The sequence below is a fragment of the Toxotes jaculatrix genome, chromosome 14, assembly GCF_017976425.1.
Source record: "Toxotes jaculatrix isolate fToxJac2 chromosome 14, fToxJac2.pri, whole genome shotgun sequence".
Classification (NCBI taxonomy): Eukaryota; Metazoa; Chordata; class Actinopteri; family Toxotidae; genus Toxotes; species Toxotes jaculatrix.
In genome coordinates, this window is record NC_054407.1 from 3100341 (window position 1) to 3117588 (window position 17248).

Sequence of the window (17248 nt, forward strand, 5' to 3'; positions counted from 1 at the left end):
GTCTCCTGAATTCTGCCTGTGGCAGCAGGTACACTGGATCTTTGTCATCATTAAAACACAAGGTTTAGCTTATGGAACAATCAGGTTCCATAACACACAGGAACGGTCATGGTTAAAACAAACACTGATGACTTTCTACCTTAATCTCCTTGTAATGCAGGCTTTGTCGCCCTTTATACTGCATCACCTGACCCCCTCCATTGCTCCCAACATGATTCTGATGGCCACTAGAGGTTGAAAAGTAACTATAGGTTGTAATACGCTGCTTACACTGGAGGACAGTCTCCAGTAACCAAAGCTACTTTTACTTTGACAGAAAGAATCAGTCAGGAGCTGATCAAGACAGTCGGTTTAAAGAAGCTCTTATTCAGCTGTTTGTTTGGAAATATACAGTTAAAATGGTTCTGTGCCAAGGTAATACATGAAATGAGTCACAATATGTAATCACTGGGCTCTTCTCTGTTCTAGAGACGCTGTGTTTTGGAGTGGTTTCCTTAGTGCTAATTACTTTTCAGCTCCTGCCACGTTTCCAAAAGATTTATTATAGACAACAAATGCTGAAAATTACCATAATTAATTTACATATTCACATTCTTCATCTGAATCAGTAGCACTTATTTCAGATGGTTGTTTTAATTATTAGATTACTTTTGACATCTGTTTGTATTTCAGTATTTATTCCCCTAAATCTTTGTTTATATATAAAAGTGTATATTTATATATCATGTGTCCCCCATTACTATAACATGTGAATTGCATGTGTGTGTGTGTGTGTGTGTGTGTTTTAATGAAAGCTTTTAGTAACCTACACGAGTCCTGTTTTCCACGTTAATTTCCACATTATTACTAATGACATTGACCTAGGCAATAAATGGTGTTTTATTGTGATGGATTGCTGCTACAGTTGGAGCCATACGTGTATTTTCTTCCTCCTGCAGCTCCACACAGACATGGACCATGGAGACAATGCAGTCAAGTACACTCTGTCAGGAGAAGGAGCTGGGTCCATCTTCACCATTGATCAAATTACAGGAGACATACATGCGCTGGTGGGGCTTGACAGGTCAGTACTCATCAATAATTATAACAATGCAGTAATGTGGTCTGAAGAACAATGAGCTTGTAATAGAGAAATTAGTGGCATCTAGAGTTTACTGCGATTACTGATAAAAGAGTCAATCCCACTATAATAAAATGTAAATATATGTGTAATACGATGCTCTTAGTCTTGGAATAGGTTTTTAGCAACTTTGTGTGAATTAGTCTACATGTAAAGACTGTTTAAAAAGTTTATAAAGTTACAAAGTCTGCTTGTAAAGTTATAAAAGTATATCTTTTATTGACTCATATTTTAAAGCCACTTGAGACTTTGATTTGGCTTTATTTTAGCTGTACAGTGCTAACTGCTTCTACCAGCGACCTTTCAGCTATGAGGATTCATTTAGAAGAATGATGAGTGAGGAAAAAGAGACCTTTCAGTGACAGTGACATATGGTATTCACTTTTCAAGTGATCTCGGTTGTCAGTGTTCTTCAGTTTTAAATTAATGAAAAAATATAAGAAGCTGAAATAGAACTCAGATTAGGCAGAGGCAGCTCTGACCAATGATGGTCTCTGTGTGATAAAACACAACCTCCTCATTCATACTAACATAACATAAAAAAGCTGACCCCAGCTCATCTGATATCCTGCCTGGTGGATTACTTTGGAGCATGAAGGGCATAATTAGAATATTTACCTTGCAATTGTCACAGTGGTAACTTTTCAGAGTTAGAAAACCCTGAGCAGAGTCTGCTAGTATTCTGAAAATCTGTGGGTTTTGCCAGTTGCCAGTTTTAATGTCTAGCAAATACCACTGAGCCACCTTTATCTAAAATGAACACTGTGATTCCACTCTGACTAATTCAGGAGCTCATGTTTAAAATATGATCAGTAATATGTGTAATATATAATATTGATATTTGTGCATCAATATACTTCAACACATCCCCTGTCTTGTTAGCAAAAGTAGCTCAAGCTTTAGCTCAGTAATATGCCTGTATGTTCTACAGCTAACCTTGGCTGGATTGCAAACTGAAGCTATTTAGCCACCTGGTATAATAAAGCTAACATTAGCTAGTTACGCATGTGAATGGAGTGTTAGTTGATGTGATCCCCTCTTGACAGATGCTGCATAATTTGCAGATTAACAAGCTAATAAGCCAGAACAATGAGCTAATGGGAAACAGGTGAAGGCAGGTTAAGTTCCAAGCTGTGACAGGTGAGGAGCAGAGGAGGGAAACTTAGAACATCCTCATGCATGTGAGCATGTGCTTATGATTGTTCCAAAACCTCTGTGCGTAAGGTTTGGTTAAGTTTAGGGAACTAAAACTATTAAGGTTTAGGGTTAGTTCACAGTCATGGTTATGGTGAAGAAACCAATGCGTAGTTAAATTTGGTTAAAGGAAAATGACGAGTTCATATGTTCACGGGTCTACTGAAAACACACACAAATTCCTGTGTTCAGTGTGTGTTGATATGAGTGTAATATATTGTTAGCTCAGGTTTTTCAGAGGAATAACTATAATAATAAATAGTAACAGATGCCCCACAGCCTGACTGCATCATTTATTGTATAGTTTAGCTGCTTGGTGATATTAACATCAGTGTGTGTGTTATACTTAATGATTTTCAGGGAGGAAAAGTCCTACTACACGCTGAAGGCTCAGGCTGTTGACATCCACACAGGGCTCCCTCTGGAACCAGAGTCTGAGTTCATCATCAAGGTGCAGGACATCAACGACAATGAGCCACGATTCCCAGACGGGCCCTACAGCGGCAGTGTCCCCGAGATGTCCCCAACAGGTAAGACTGCCAGAGGCTAAGACGAGAGGATAAAAGGGCTCTTACTAAGCTTACATCAAACCTCTCTTAATACACAGTTTGTACAATAATATTTCACATAGAATAAATATTTAATGACTCACTTCAGTTCCCAAAAAGAAGAACAATGAGGAGTCAGAGGAAGAACAGTTACAAAATAGTTGCCTTTGACAATGAGAATGAGTAAGGAGGTGCAAGACGAATAAGGAGAACTGTGCTTTATACTTGCAGTGTGGGCATTTGACATAATTATCAGAACTATAATAGCCAACACTAGAATCAGAAAAGATGAAAAGGCCATTTCCACAGAGAATATCAGTCGAATAAGGTTCAGTCTCCTGATCACCACCATTACAAGCAACTCAGAAAGAGTCACAGACCACGGGACGTTTAACTGGGGCTGAGTTCTGATGATTCTTAATTAATTACTGGGATCGTTTTAAATGATCAGTAGTAGTAGTATGATCAGAACTACATTTTAGAATTTGAAAACTTCATAAAGTTTTTATACAAAGTTTCTGTCAGATTTTAAACTTAAATGCAGCATGAACCAGATATTTTTCTTATAGATCTGTACCTGGACACTTTATCTCGATAAGTAATAACATGTTAATGAAGGTCTAAATACATCAAGGACGCATTGCAAACACAATCAGACCGGAACATCGAGGCCACGTCTGGAAGTGGTCTCGATCTCAGGCAGGTATTTATGGCATTTATGTTTTAACCGTGTTCATTTGAAAAACACGCTCATGCCAAAGATGTTGGTAGGTCATTTAATGCTGCCTTTTTCCTGCTTAAGCTCCCCACCAAAAGGTAACAGACAAATCCTTCATCTGCTAAGTGAAAATAAGAGCAGCACTGCTTCCTCTGACCTGACCATGACCTTCCTGACAAGTGTTCAACACCAGGTGAAAATCTGTGGAATTTGTGGGAATTTGCTCAGTTGATTCTGCAAATGCTTGTCAGATAATCAATAGAAAAAAATGGCCTGATTGTGCAGCCAAAAGAAATGTCAGCAAGCCACAAATATCCATAGCATTCAAGTATAAAATTTCACCTGATGATGACTCCTGAGGAAATATAAAGCATTGATTGTGCCCAGAATAGTTCTTGGCAATGTGGCACTTACATTTGTATCCTCTAGGTGAAAGGTCAGAGCGTCACCACCAGCATTAGAGTTCATCCTCATGGGACCATGACTACAAGAAATTGAATGACATCTGGCTGGTATTTGTTGAGATCTGCTGCTTTGGCGTATGTGTCAAGGCAGGAAGGACCCAAGCACAGGCAGACTGGAGGAGCCAAATTATTTTAGTAGAACAAGTGATGAAGACCAGACCGTACAGACAGATGGGTGGACAGGCAGGCAGGTAACAGACAACAGCAAAATACTGTTAGCAGGAAAGGTGACAAGAATGAGAGTCCAGAGCATAAACAGCACAAAGGGCACAGACACGGAGACATGTGGAACAGTCTGGCAGCTGATTGGGGGGAAAAAAAAAACAAGGGAGCAAATGAGGGGACAGGAGGAAGGCGGGGACGTTCCAGAGACTGGGGATGGGAAACAGGGGAGCAGGAGGAAAGTTCGAGGATATCTGGTGTTGGAGTGTGAAGCAGAATAAACAAGGCTGAGAACAGGAATCATGGCAACATATTTGATGGATTGGGGAGATGATCAAATGACCTCATCAGTCCGAGGGCTCGAAAGGTAAAGGGGGAAAAAACTGACAGTGAAAAATTGAATCTAAAATAAGAAAAAAATAAAACCCCACAAAATATGGAAGCCAAACATTTGTAATTTTAGAAGCCTTAAATTATATTATTACTGCATACTTGAAAATAAATGTTTTCCTGTAAGTAAGTTGGAGTTAAAATGTTTTGTCGTGTTTTGTCGGACTAAACTAAATGTTAACTGAAATTTATACAGTGTTATTCACTAAGCTTTTTGTCCAGCTCGCTTGTTAAGTTTCACTTTGCGGTGCGCTTGGACATATTAAGTTGTAGTTGTGGCACACACATCCACTCACACGCACACACACACACACCTACACACACACACACACAGCACACTAAGCCAGACTTAGTGGCCCATCTGTCTGCTAAATACCATTACTGAGAGGTAATTTAACAGTCAAGGTCTTTAGGCCTTAAGCTGTTAATGCTTCAGCTGAGACCCAAAGTGCTCTGAGAGAACACAAGCTTGACCCCAGTATGTCTCTGCTGCTCTGAAATACAGCAACAAACTGTATAGTGGATTAGCTGCGGTAGCAAACAGCACAGGCATCCATATAAAAACCCGTCCTATCTATGAGAAGTCGACTGCTAAGAATAGATGCAGGGATGTTTTCCCATTTCAGAGAATGTGCTTGAACTTTTTTTTCTGTGGAGTTTCTGACTTTTCAGCGTTTCTTGTATGAACTTTGAGCATTCGTCGCATACAGCACAAATAATGAGACAGTTTACAGACACAGAGGAGATGACTGACAGACCAAAACCAACAATAAATAAAAGCTGTATAATAAGATATAAATTAAAAAGGAAATAAGACTCTAAGATGGCTTGTACTGACATAACATGCACAGGTGATGCCCATCTGCTGTAAAGACCCATGTCTTTCCTTAATTAGTAAGACAAAAATAAGAAACAGAATAATAACTAGCTGTTATAATGAATTGGATGACATGAGGCACATTTTTATGTCACCATTCATCCTATTTATTTTTGTGTCCATATTTAAACCCTCCTCACCATGCTGTTTATTTGGATGAAGCCAGTTGGATGAGAGGTCTTATGTCCATGTCCACGATTTTCTTCGACCCTCTCTTCTTGTTGCTCCACGTCACAGTGGCCCAGCCGACTTGGATCAGGGGCAGCCTGAAATTATGTATTTAACTATTTGTTTTGTCGTGTTATTTATCTTATTATCCCACAAAACAAACATATGGGCTTACTTACCATATTGGACCTTTGTCGTCATGGTAACAGTAACAAATTCGCAATGAAGTTTATGGTTTCCACATATAACTTTGTGTGTGTGTGTGTGTGTTTAGGAACCTATGTGACACAGGTGACTGCCACAGATGCAGATGACCCCACATATGGCAACAGCGCACGCATCGTGTACAGCATCCTTCACGGACAACCCTACTTCTCTGTGGACCCCAAGACAGGTGAGAGGACAGCGCCGCGTGACGCGTTAGAACTGTTCTGTTACAACTTCCATAACAAACCGAGAGTTACTCACACAGTTGTATAACAGATCTGTGACTTTTGCATGAACCTCCAGCTCCCACTCCCAGCTGTATTCACTCCTTCCTAGAAAGCATGAAATTCAAACAGTCGTGACACAGCGAGTAGCTCTGAGAGAGAGTCTCTGCTCAGTCCTGCACCTGAATGCTAAAACAAGCACTGAAGGGGGACGTAAAGATTTTCAGTCCCTCTCGGTCCTTTACAGACATCTCAACTGTGTGGTAATTGCTCTGAGCACAGAGTGTCATGTTTCATTTTCACCCCGAGGAGCAGCACAATCCAGCCTCAACACACACTACATCGACGATTAAGTCTCGAAACAAAGGTGGTTTCAGTGGTGAAAGTGTCAAACTAGTCAGAGGATGTTGGAAGCAGCCAGCCCCTGCCTACACACTCACGCTGAATGGACACTGCATTAGTCCAAATAAAAACAGGGGAAAGTAGGTTTCCCAAACAGGTCAGCAGACGCAGACACACAGGCAAAGTCATTTTTTTCACAAAAGAGAAGGAGCAGAATGAACACAAAAAAAGGCTTGGACTGGCAGCTAGAACACGTTCCAAGCTTCCCTGCATTGAACCTGCGTTGTTCCCCTCAGTTTTCTGTTCTAATTAAATGTTTGACACCTAACTTGCATTGTGTACAAGTGGGTTACCCATGACACAGCTCCTAAGTCTCACCGTTCTGTGTAGATGGTTTTCTGCTGCTATCATGTTTGGTAATCTTATCAGAAAGATGTCTTAGATCCTTAAAGCTCATTCGTGACCAGGTACCCTACCCTCCAAATAACACCTATGAGATGTAAAAAAAAAAAAAAAAAAGTACCTTCTTTGACAAGCTAGCAGTTTGACATTTTTTCTTGAGAACAGCTCTGCATTAAATCTGCTATTTCTTTTTACCACACATTTAGTGTATATCAGTATTCCACCGCATGTGGTAGTTGAGGTGTTTCATCTCTCTCTTTTCTTCAAAAGGCAGACTTGGGGCCAAATCTGTCCTGTAGAAGATGTTCTACTTCATTCATGGTGACCTACAGTTGCTCTCTTTTTACTGACTTGTGCTAATAAATATATTGTTGAGTGATGATAAATAACAGGAGCAAAACCAAGGATTTTTTTTCTGTCATTCATTCATCAAAACTTATATTAATTTCTAAGTAGGTGGGGCATGTGCGGTCCTTACTCTTCAGCACCACTAACAATACACTGTCTGCCCATGACATTAAGGCTACACCACAGTTATTTACTTTGTCTCCTGTTCCCTATTATAGAAACACAGTCTCAGTTTCCCCGTGGTGTTAAGCATTGTAAACACTGTGCTGCACACCCCCGGGTATTTAAACATCTGACGCCACCAGGCATTTCTAAACACTATGACACAGTTTGTTAATGAACTCTGCCCTGTTGTTTTTATAACCAGTAAATTTGACCCACAAGTACTGGTAAGGAAGAGGGACAGACCACACTAATCAAGCACTGATCTCCTTTGCTGTTTGTTTGGGTTGACTAAAGAAAATCCCAACTATGCACTTTTATTTTATTATTTATTTATTTGTATTCATTTTATTTATTTATGGCTTATGCCATTTAATAGGTAGAGGTTGTTCATTTGTGCTCGTTGACTGGGATAAACCAGCTTGCCTGCTGTTACTGTGACGTTACTGACATTATATATCATTTTATTTATTAAATTACATATTCAATCATTGTGATTACAATATTTTATACTATATATTATATAATAGATGCATAATGATATATTATATAACTCTGAAGAACATTATCTACCATGTTATATTCCCTTTAAAAAAAAAAAGCTGACCACTTAGTTTATTTAAGATTATATCACTAAAAGCTCACAATGTGATGTAACCTACAGCAGAGTAGGGTATTTATGCTGTGGTGGGAGAAAGCTGCGTCAGTCCATCTATCCATCTATCCATCTATCCATCCTCCTGAACTGACTGGTGGTTGTGTGTCACGCTTTCCAAACTTTAGAATAAAGTTTAAATTCAGACAGTTTCAAAGACTAAAAAAATGCACATGACGTTAAATGACCTCAGTGTCGTGTGTGCTTTTCTGTCTGATTAGATGCTCAGAGCACTGTTTCCCCTAATCTCTCTAATCACTTCATGAAACCAAGAAATCTTTGCTCTAATGTGACAATAAGTCTTTCACCTGGTGACACCTTGAGCGAGCTCCTGCTGTGCTGTGTCTGTGATTGTCTCTGCCTGAACCGGTGCTGCTCTTTCTTGTATTTTGCCCGTGGCTTATCTTAATTTTTGATCTCCATGTTGGCTCGGTCACCAACAAATGAGGACCAGAGGCACTTCGACCTAATTATATAAGCTATATAATGTCATATGTTGGACTAATAAGAACTACATCTAGAATCGGTTTTATCTCTGTCCACGGTTCTATATGAAAGGCTAAATATCATAATGAACCACTCGTCCTCTACACCCCTCGTCCTCCAGGAGTGATCAGGACAGCACTGGCCAACATGGACCGCGAGGTGAAAGAGGAGTACCAGGTGCTTCTCCAAGCCAAGGACATGGGAGGTCAGCTGGGGGGCCTGGCCTCCACCACCACCATCAACATCACCCTCAGCGACGTCAACGACAACCCACCTCGCTTTGCTAAGAGTAAGAACGTCTCAGCAGTGACGTTTGATTGGTTTGATCAGTTTGACTGTGAAGATGGATGAATAAAATCAGTCTGTATGTCCTCTCTTAAATTCTCTCAGGTATTTTCCATCTACGGGTGCCAGAGTCGGCGCCAGTCGGCTCAGCAGTGGGTCGGATTCGGGCCCACGATTTGGATGCTGGCAGCAACGCAGAGGTGGACTATGCCATCGTTCCAGGAGATGAGGGCAACATGTTTGACATCATCTCTAACGGCCAAAGTCAAGAGGGAATCGTAGTCCTGAAAAAGGTACTTACACTCATTATCAGCTGCACATACATTAAAAGGAGTCACGTTTTGATGTATTTAAACTGAACTACAGTAACTTGATATCTCCACTGAGTTACACAAGGATGACCCACAACATCAAAACCAGTCACCAGTTTTAATGTTGTGGCTGAAGGGTGTATATTCTCCTCCTAATAATCTGTGCCATGATGCGTAAATTCAATATAATGTCCATTTCCACATTATCAATCATGTCATACTCACCACGCTGTTGCTGAGGTTTTCTTCTCTAACAGAAATGTTTTCCCTCACTGGTGAATTCCCATGCCTCATATTTTTTTCTTGATCTGTAGTAAGTTATTGTCAGTGAAACTCAACACTTCCTGCTTTTTAAAAAAAAAATTTATTCAAAGCCTAAAATAGAAGGATTATAGTCTTTTAAGTTATAATCCTTTAGATTTCAGTCCAGGTTGACACCCGTCCACACACCACAACAGAATGAGACGATTGGTTGCTGTTCTCTAATATATTTACCTGTATTGTTATCTGTTGAAGTATGAAGTCAGCGGGCAGTTCTGACTGGGAAAGAGCACATTTCTGTGAAGCAACAGAAGCAAAGGCAAATTTTGCACTGAGCAGCATTTTGCTTGTGATGTGCTGTCAGTGATCTGAGAGTGGGAGGAATGTGCTGATCTGGCTGTGATCCCAATCATTCTGCGTCTTAACCTTCCATTGAACCAAGTTATTAGACTAGATAATGCCTCTTACTAACACACACACTCATGCACACAAAACAGTCTTCATTCTGCAGTGTCAGCCATATTGGAGAAATAAGAGTAGAAAAGAAATAAGGTAGAGGAGCAAAGGAGAGGAGGCCAGAGGACAGAGATGAGAGAGGGATTCATTCAGGGATTGAATGTGGTTTTAAAGGCAGGGCTTTTTTTTCCTGTGTTTGTGTTTTTTGTACAATATCAGTTCAGTCGCAGTAGAAAAAATGAAATCTTGCGTTACTTTTACTTATAACAAGCTTGAACATATGACACGTGCTCCTGGTGGACCACAGAATTCAGTTTCACTGATTTTAACTCCTCATAAAGGTTTAATCAGGAGGTGGGATCACAGGGAAGAGCTCTTCCAAAAGGAGTCATCTAAGGACCCGGAAAAATTTAAACTCTGTTAAACGCTTCGTCTAGAAGGATACCACTTCATATCACACTCTCATACACACCCACAGAGAGACACACACTGGAACACACAGCACACGTCATATCACATCAAGCAGTTTAACATCAGAGGGCTGCGGAGGCTTTTATTTCAGACTGTCCTCCAAATCAGAACAGACATGACAGCTACTTTCCGAGCACGAAACTTTTCCAGCTATGTCTCTTATTTTAGAAATGAGATAAGCCATAAATCCGTGGCTTTCAGCGCTGACATTTTGTCCCAGCTCGTTGTTTTAAAACAAAGAGGCAGTCGTCGAGCATTAAAAGAAGCTGACTCACCGTTATGAAACTGAACTGCTCTTCAAGACTTTGTGCATTTCTAATGCCTTGATTCCAAACACAGCCTGTGCACAAATTGGTGAAGCAGGAAAGTAAACCTGTGTTTTTTTTATTATGCTTCATGTCACATATCACTGAAGCTAATAATCGTGCACCAGGGGAACAGCTAATCAATTATTTATTGTTTTAGTGCTAGTGCTGCTCTGGCACGTCTTCCACAGTTGTAAATATTCAGATCTCTCGCTAAGGAAATATCAAAAGCACATTAAGAAAAGGCAACTGTTTTTCAACTTCCTCTTTATTGTAGTAAAGTGTATCGTGCCTTCACACCCTGCTGTTGGCTCCATGCTGTTAAACTGATCAACAGTTGGTCACAGTAACAAGCCAATAAAGGCAGTGAAGGAGAAAACTGCGAGCAAGCAAACATTTGTTAGTCGTCAAAGACCTTGCACCTTCAAGTGCAGGAGTAAGTGAAGTTAGTTACTTTCCACTGCAACCTTGACAGTTTAAGTGTTGAGTGACATGAAACATGTTTGGAAAAAATTCTGAAGCGTTAAGACATATAGAAAAAGGTCAAAGTGCTACATCTAAGAAGAGACATAAGAATAAGACATTTATCTTTGTTGTTGCCAGTTAAGAATAAGTATAACACAATACACACAGTGTGAGAAGAACAGTGTTAAACAGGTCAGAGTACAGTGCCTATTTTTGATCTGTTGTGGGTGATGATCGCAGAGGGAATAAAAGTGTGTGGATGTTTTTCGGGGCCAGTGGGTCTTAGTCGTGTCGACCCGATGGCAGGAACTGGAAAGAAAAGAAGAGTCCTTGCTTGATCGGAGTGTTTTTCCTGATTATTGACCAGGTGTACAGCTCAGATAGGAAAGTTTGGGGTCAACCAATTATTTTGTTTTGTTTTGTGTTTGGTGGTGAGGGCGTTGTACCGAGCTGAAATGTTGAAGGTGAGTATAGATTCAATTAGTGTCCTGTAAGCCAGGGTTAGAAAGTCCTGAGCTCCCTCAGCAGGTGGATGTGCTGTTGGCCTTTCTTGTTCACAGAGACGGTAAAAGGACGAGGTGATGTCTGTCTCCGTCCCAAGGTATTTAAATGATTGTTCAGAGAGGCTGGAAAAGAGGTTGTTGTTGTTGTGAGTCTGGTTTCTCTCTGCTCCCACAGTACAGCCCCATGGTCTTACTGAAATGTCCAGCTGAGGTTGTGTACTGCCTGATGGTATTCAGACAGAGCATTGGTGCCAGTCAGGTGGGGGCCACTTGGGCCATGTCATCATGTCACGTGACAAATCCAAATCTCAGAGTTTGAAGTGTCCTAAGTGTCCATAGATATGCACACTGAAGGGTACAGTATATATACATATATACACATAGATTGATGCTGTATAAAGGCCTTTTCATACAGATTCCATACAACAGGCCCCAGGTGTGTTCCTACCTATTCTGAATAGAAGTCTTAGTGCTGTTGTGTTTGTGTGGATCTCAGGATTCGAAGCAACAGAAAACCAAAAGAGTTTCACATGGCAGAAGACAGAAATGAGCCAGAGCACACAGGTAGGCGCAGACGTCTGAGGACATACCTGATGCATTTTTTCCCCCCTCAGGACACTTTATTATAGAAAAGGAAAATGATAAATCCTCGGAGGTTACATCATGAGGACATGAAGCTTTTTCATGTGCGCGCAACTCCTGAGGAACTTGTCATTTGTACGCTGATTCATTGTTCAAAAGGAAAACATTAGTCAGTGATGAAAGAGATGCAGAGAGCGCTGAGACGGCTCAGGTTTGTGCTTCACCGGCTCCAAATTTTATTTGGGAATGACTGTAAGTGTGTGGGCATAGATGTCTTTTGAGTCTTCTATGAGCTTTAATAATAACTGCCCCTCATTTAAGCGAACGTATAAATCATTAAGGCACGGAGAGAACAGAACAGACTTGTCAGGCTGCAGCATGAAATCATTTCCAGGCCTTTAGTCATGTGTTTGTTTGTCTTTCACCGTCCAGAAGTGGGCGAGAGGATGACAGTGTTTTGAAACACGGCATATTCAGGAAGCATCCGTCTGCTTTGCTTCGTGAAAACTTTGATGAAAGTGGGTGACCACACACTGAATTGCTGTTCAGGCCCATTTATCCAGTAATAACCTCTGGCATCTCTGATGTAGTTGAAGCAGCTGTTTAAATTAGACAGGGTTGTGAGATTGAATTTTATCTCTGTACAGTTGTCCAGTCAGTGGAATTTTAAGAACCACCAAACAACATTTATGGAGCGTATCACCATGTCTCTGGGTGGCGTTAATGCTTCACTTACTTATTGTTTCAACAGAATTAGGTTATTTAACCAATGTTTTGCTTCAAAGACGATCTTCCAGTTTCATTCATTCAGTTTTAGGCTCAGCCACAGAGAACATTGCTGTACTTTCTAAAAATGTGTCTCGAGCAGCCCGGCATCAGATCGCATTTATCTGAATCATAAACAATATCTGAGATAAACCAGATCTTTTCATACAAACCAGTTAAGTGCAGTCTTATGTAATAGTCTTTTATAGTAGTATAATAGTTAATTGCTGCTGTACTAAAAATGTGTAAATGTTTAAGGATAAGTCATTTACTCAAGTGACTAGTGAATTTCTTCCTGAATACTGAAGTCTCACTTAAAAATATCCAGCCTGGCTGTAACTATAGGTCAAGATCTAAATAGTTTGAAATGTCTGATTCTTTTTTTTTTTTTGCTTGTTTGTTTTTGACTGGGGAGACAACACAAGCTGCACTAATCAGTGTTTTTTGGTTTTGTTTTGCAACTTTACAGCAGTTAACAGTCATTTCCAGCAGCAGCAGCAGCAGCAGCAGCAGCTGTTTTTCTGGGATCACGCTGATAAACCCTAAAACCTGATACCATTCACCTGATACCATTCAGCAGCAAAGACCCAGATATTTTCCTTTGGAGCTGGTGAAGACCAAACCAGAGCTAACAGAGAGAATGCTACAACCACAACTCCGGCTGAATCCTAACGTGTTCTGTGTGTGCTTGAAGTGTAATTAGCCAATTGTTTGTCAGCACATATAAAGAAGGTGATAATGTTTGAGTGTTGTGTTTACAGCTTTTTTGCACTGCCGCTAAGAGGCCAAAAATGTAGGTGAGATGTGCCATTACTTGAGAGAAAGGTCTGGTATTTCAGGATGCAGTAAGGAAGAGGAAGAGTGTGGCTTTAATCCGGGAGCTGCAGGACAGTAGCCAGAATCCGTAAAGCCACCTCAGGTGTTAAGAGGCAGCAACATTCACTTCCTCACCTCCTCTACTTGTTGTGGTTAAGATGTCTGATGTGTCATCTTGATAGCCGCAGCAGCCGCGTCCACGTGGCATGTCCTCAGGACCCATTGCCAAAACCACTGAAAAGACAGCGTGAGGTTGCAGGTTGCAGACACAGACTGATACAATATCCACTGTTTTTTTAATCACTGTAATATGAAAGGAAGCATATTGCATCTCTATCAGACACTAATCTCTGGCCGGCTACTCTCCTCTCTCCACCTCTTCCCTCTCCACTGCTGTCTGTGTTTCTCTCTACTGTCTGTGGCCAGATGCCAATCAGTTAAATCCTGCCTGGGTCCCTCGCTGCCAATCAGCCCTCTTCCCTTTCTCTTTCTCCTCACTTAACCCTACAAGTCTGTGTGTCGGCCAAGTGAAACACAGAGTGAAGTTTATTGATCCAGGAGAGGTTTTTAGCTCTCCCCTTTATTTAATCATGTCGATGGTCTACAATAGACAAACTCGGGTCAATTAGGAGACACTTAATTCCTCTGTAACTCGGCTATTTGAAAATTCATTAGTGTGAGATCTTATTTTGCCCTCTTCTCTTTCATCTGTTCCCCTTTTCCTGCCGGCCTTTTCACCATAAAAGTGCTCTGCTGTATGTCAGGTACCCCCCCACCCTGGTCTAAGAGGATTGGCTTACTGTAATGAGTTGACACAATGAAAGGTTATAAATAAGAGATGTGCGAAAGCAGATGTAGCTGGCAGGTGCTCAGAAAGGCCAAACTTAAGAACCAGATCACTTGTACATTTTACTCTGAATTTCTGAATGTTTCTCCAAAAGTTAAACTCGGATCACTGGATTCAGAGTCCAGAGTCCTGACCATCACAGCATGGAACCCACTTCTTGCATGCAGGTGGTACGCCTCCTCAAACAAGCAGATTAGCTGCAATGAAAACAGTAAAAAAAATAAATTGCTGCTCTATCCTGATGAGGTTGCTCTTTTTTAGACCTGTGCCCCGTCGTTTTTTTTTTTGGTTTTTTTTTAGTCGTCTGTCTCACATGTCTCATAGAACAGGTGCGCTTCTATTTTAATCAACAAATGCCGCGTGACGGCTCGTGTTTTACTCACTCTATACACTTATAAACACGACCCAAAGCGTATTTTTACTCTTCAAGTCTGTTTTCCTGCATTTTACACACACACACACACACACACACACACACACACACACACACACACACACACACTCACTCACTCACTCACTCACTCAGAGTGAATGTGTATTGAGCTCTAAACGCTTCCAAAACGTGGGTGACCTACAACTCAGCACTGTGCCTCCTGTGCAGACACAGATGGAGCATTGAAGCTGCTGCTGCTGCTGCTGCTTTGCTAACATGCTGCCCACACTACGCCTTCTGTGTACACACAGTGTTAAGCCGGGCACACACTGTACAGATTCAGCCCGAATTGTAACTCTGAATTGGTTGCCCTTGACTAACCTTAGAATCAGGCCGAAGTTTCTGCCAGATCAACATTGTTGTCAGCGTTGTTGAGGACGGGGGTTGTCTTATTTGAATAAACTTTATTCACGGAATTGTGAATGGAGAAACACAGGAGGCCAGTTTAAATGGAGATGGATGGACGGAGACTTTTTTTTTCTTTTTTACATAATATATAAATTAAAATAACTTAAATTTGTTTATGAAATGATCTGAACCAACATGAGCACTGAGTACAGTTTCCATTGATTCTGTTTTGTGGACAAAACATTGTAAATTACTACAAACATATCTTTGGCATGTCTGTACTGCTCTGTCTTGCTACTTATTGGTCTTCATATATACTCTATGCAGAAATCAACATATATCTGTGATGAACTAAGAATGACCATGCTGGATTTTTATTTCTGGAATTATTTTCTCTCCACTTATGTTCACGAAGATGCACAGGTTTCCCACTCTGAAATCCACACATGCCTGTCACCTCCTTTACATTATCTATCAATAGAGCTTATCGACAGAGGGCTCTTTGTGGGAAACGACAATATGTCTCTTTCCCACAAGGACAGTGGGAGTGAGTGGATGAGAGCTAGAGTCAAATGTGTGTTAGTGTGGGCCCAGGGATTATATGTGCATGTGTTTGTGTGTGTGTGTATGTGTAAAGATGCTTCTCCCTCAGCTTTGAAAAGCCTCCTCAGCAGCATTTGTTGCAGTGCAACAACCAGACGCTCATCTTCAAGTCAGCTCTTCCACCCGAGGTAGGTAGAGTTCCAGTAGAGCCAAAACATCCACGTGGTTTCATGCTGAGGATACAGTACAGAGCGACAGTCAAGCTAAGGAATGTGAATTGGCTTCATGAGACAAACTGGGTTTGATATGTATATGAATGTGTCTTGGTACAGTTTGCGGCTACATTTCCATATCAAAGAGGCTGTCTCCTGCATCCCCCTCCTGTGCATTCACAAACAGATAAGCATGGGGAAGAATGGAAATCGACCCTTCTCCGTGTCCAAATCAATCAGGGAGAGGTGCATTCAGCTGAGTGATTGGACATCAATAACCGAATATGCTGCCCTTTGAAGTCTCTACTGTGAGGAATTAATATATCAAGATGCAGTCAAGGTTGCTATGCAACAATAAGGCAGGTTATCCTGGCACCGCTCTGGAAATGCAGAAATGGAAATATTGAATTTTGTGTGTGAATGTGCAGATTGTGTATTTGGATGAGTGACAGTGACAGCAAAGTCAGTCATATCTGCTGATGTCTTTCTGAAGAGGACAGTGGTGTCTGTCCACAGCAGTGCATACAGTCCAGGACCGCTGTCCGTTTATTCATTACTTTTTATTTAACTTTTTTTTTTTTTTTAATTTTGAGAATCTTGTAACTCATAAATCTAGAAATTCAAATCACACTTTTATTTTCTATTCACTGTGAACTACTAGCATGCTGATTAGCTGGTAAGTGCAAGATGCAAATGAATGAAGGTTTTGGTCATAGATAGCAGCTCTGGTCTGTTAGAACAGGTGATATGATGGCAGGGTCAGTGATTTATGTTGTGAAATGTTTATGGATTTTGTGTATTTTGTTTTATATTACACATGGCAAAGTTTAATTTCAATTTTTTTTCATTAGTTTTACATAGGGAGGCACATTGCATTCACAAAAAGAAAAAAACATTTTCTTTGAATTATGTAAAGATTACAAAATCCTTATCTTGTAATTATATTGTATTGGTAAAGGTCTTTGCTTCCTGTGTGTCAGCTGTGATAGTTAATCTTATCTTGAGGTTGTGTCTTGAACATTTAAGTTTTGTGCTTATAAATATGTTTCATATGTCTGAATCAGTGTGTTTGTAATGTGTCTAATTGTACAGCGAGCAGCTCAAGAGAAGTATGTGTCAGAGTTTTTTTTTTTATCAGTGATCTTATATGCAGTATGTCATCTGAACAGATGATACAT

The 17248-nt window shown here is 40.6% G+C and overlaps 1 pseudogene; it reads left to right on the forward strand.

The window, feature by feature from the left end:
* LOC121192916 overlaps positions 1-17248 on the forward strand; it is a 54585-nt pseudogene that overhangs the window by 15795 nt on the left and 21542 nt on the right.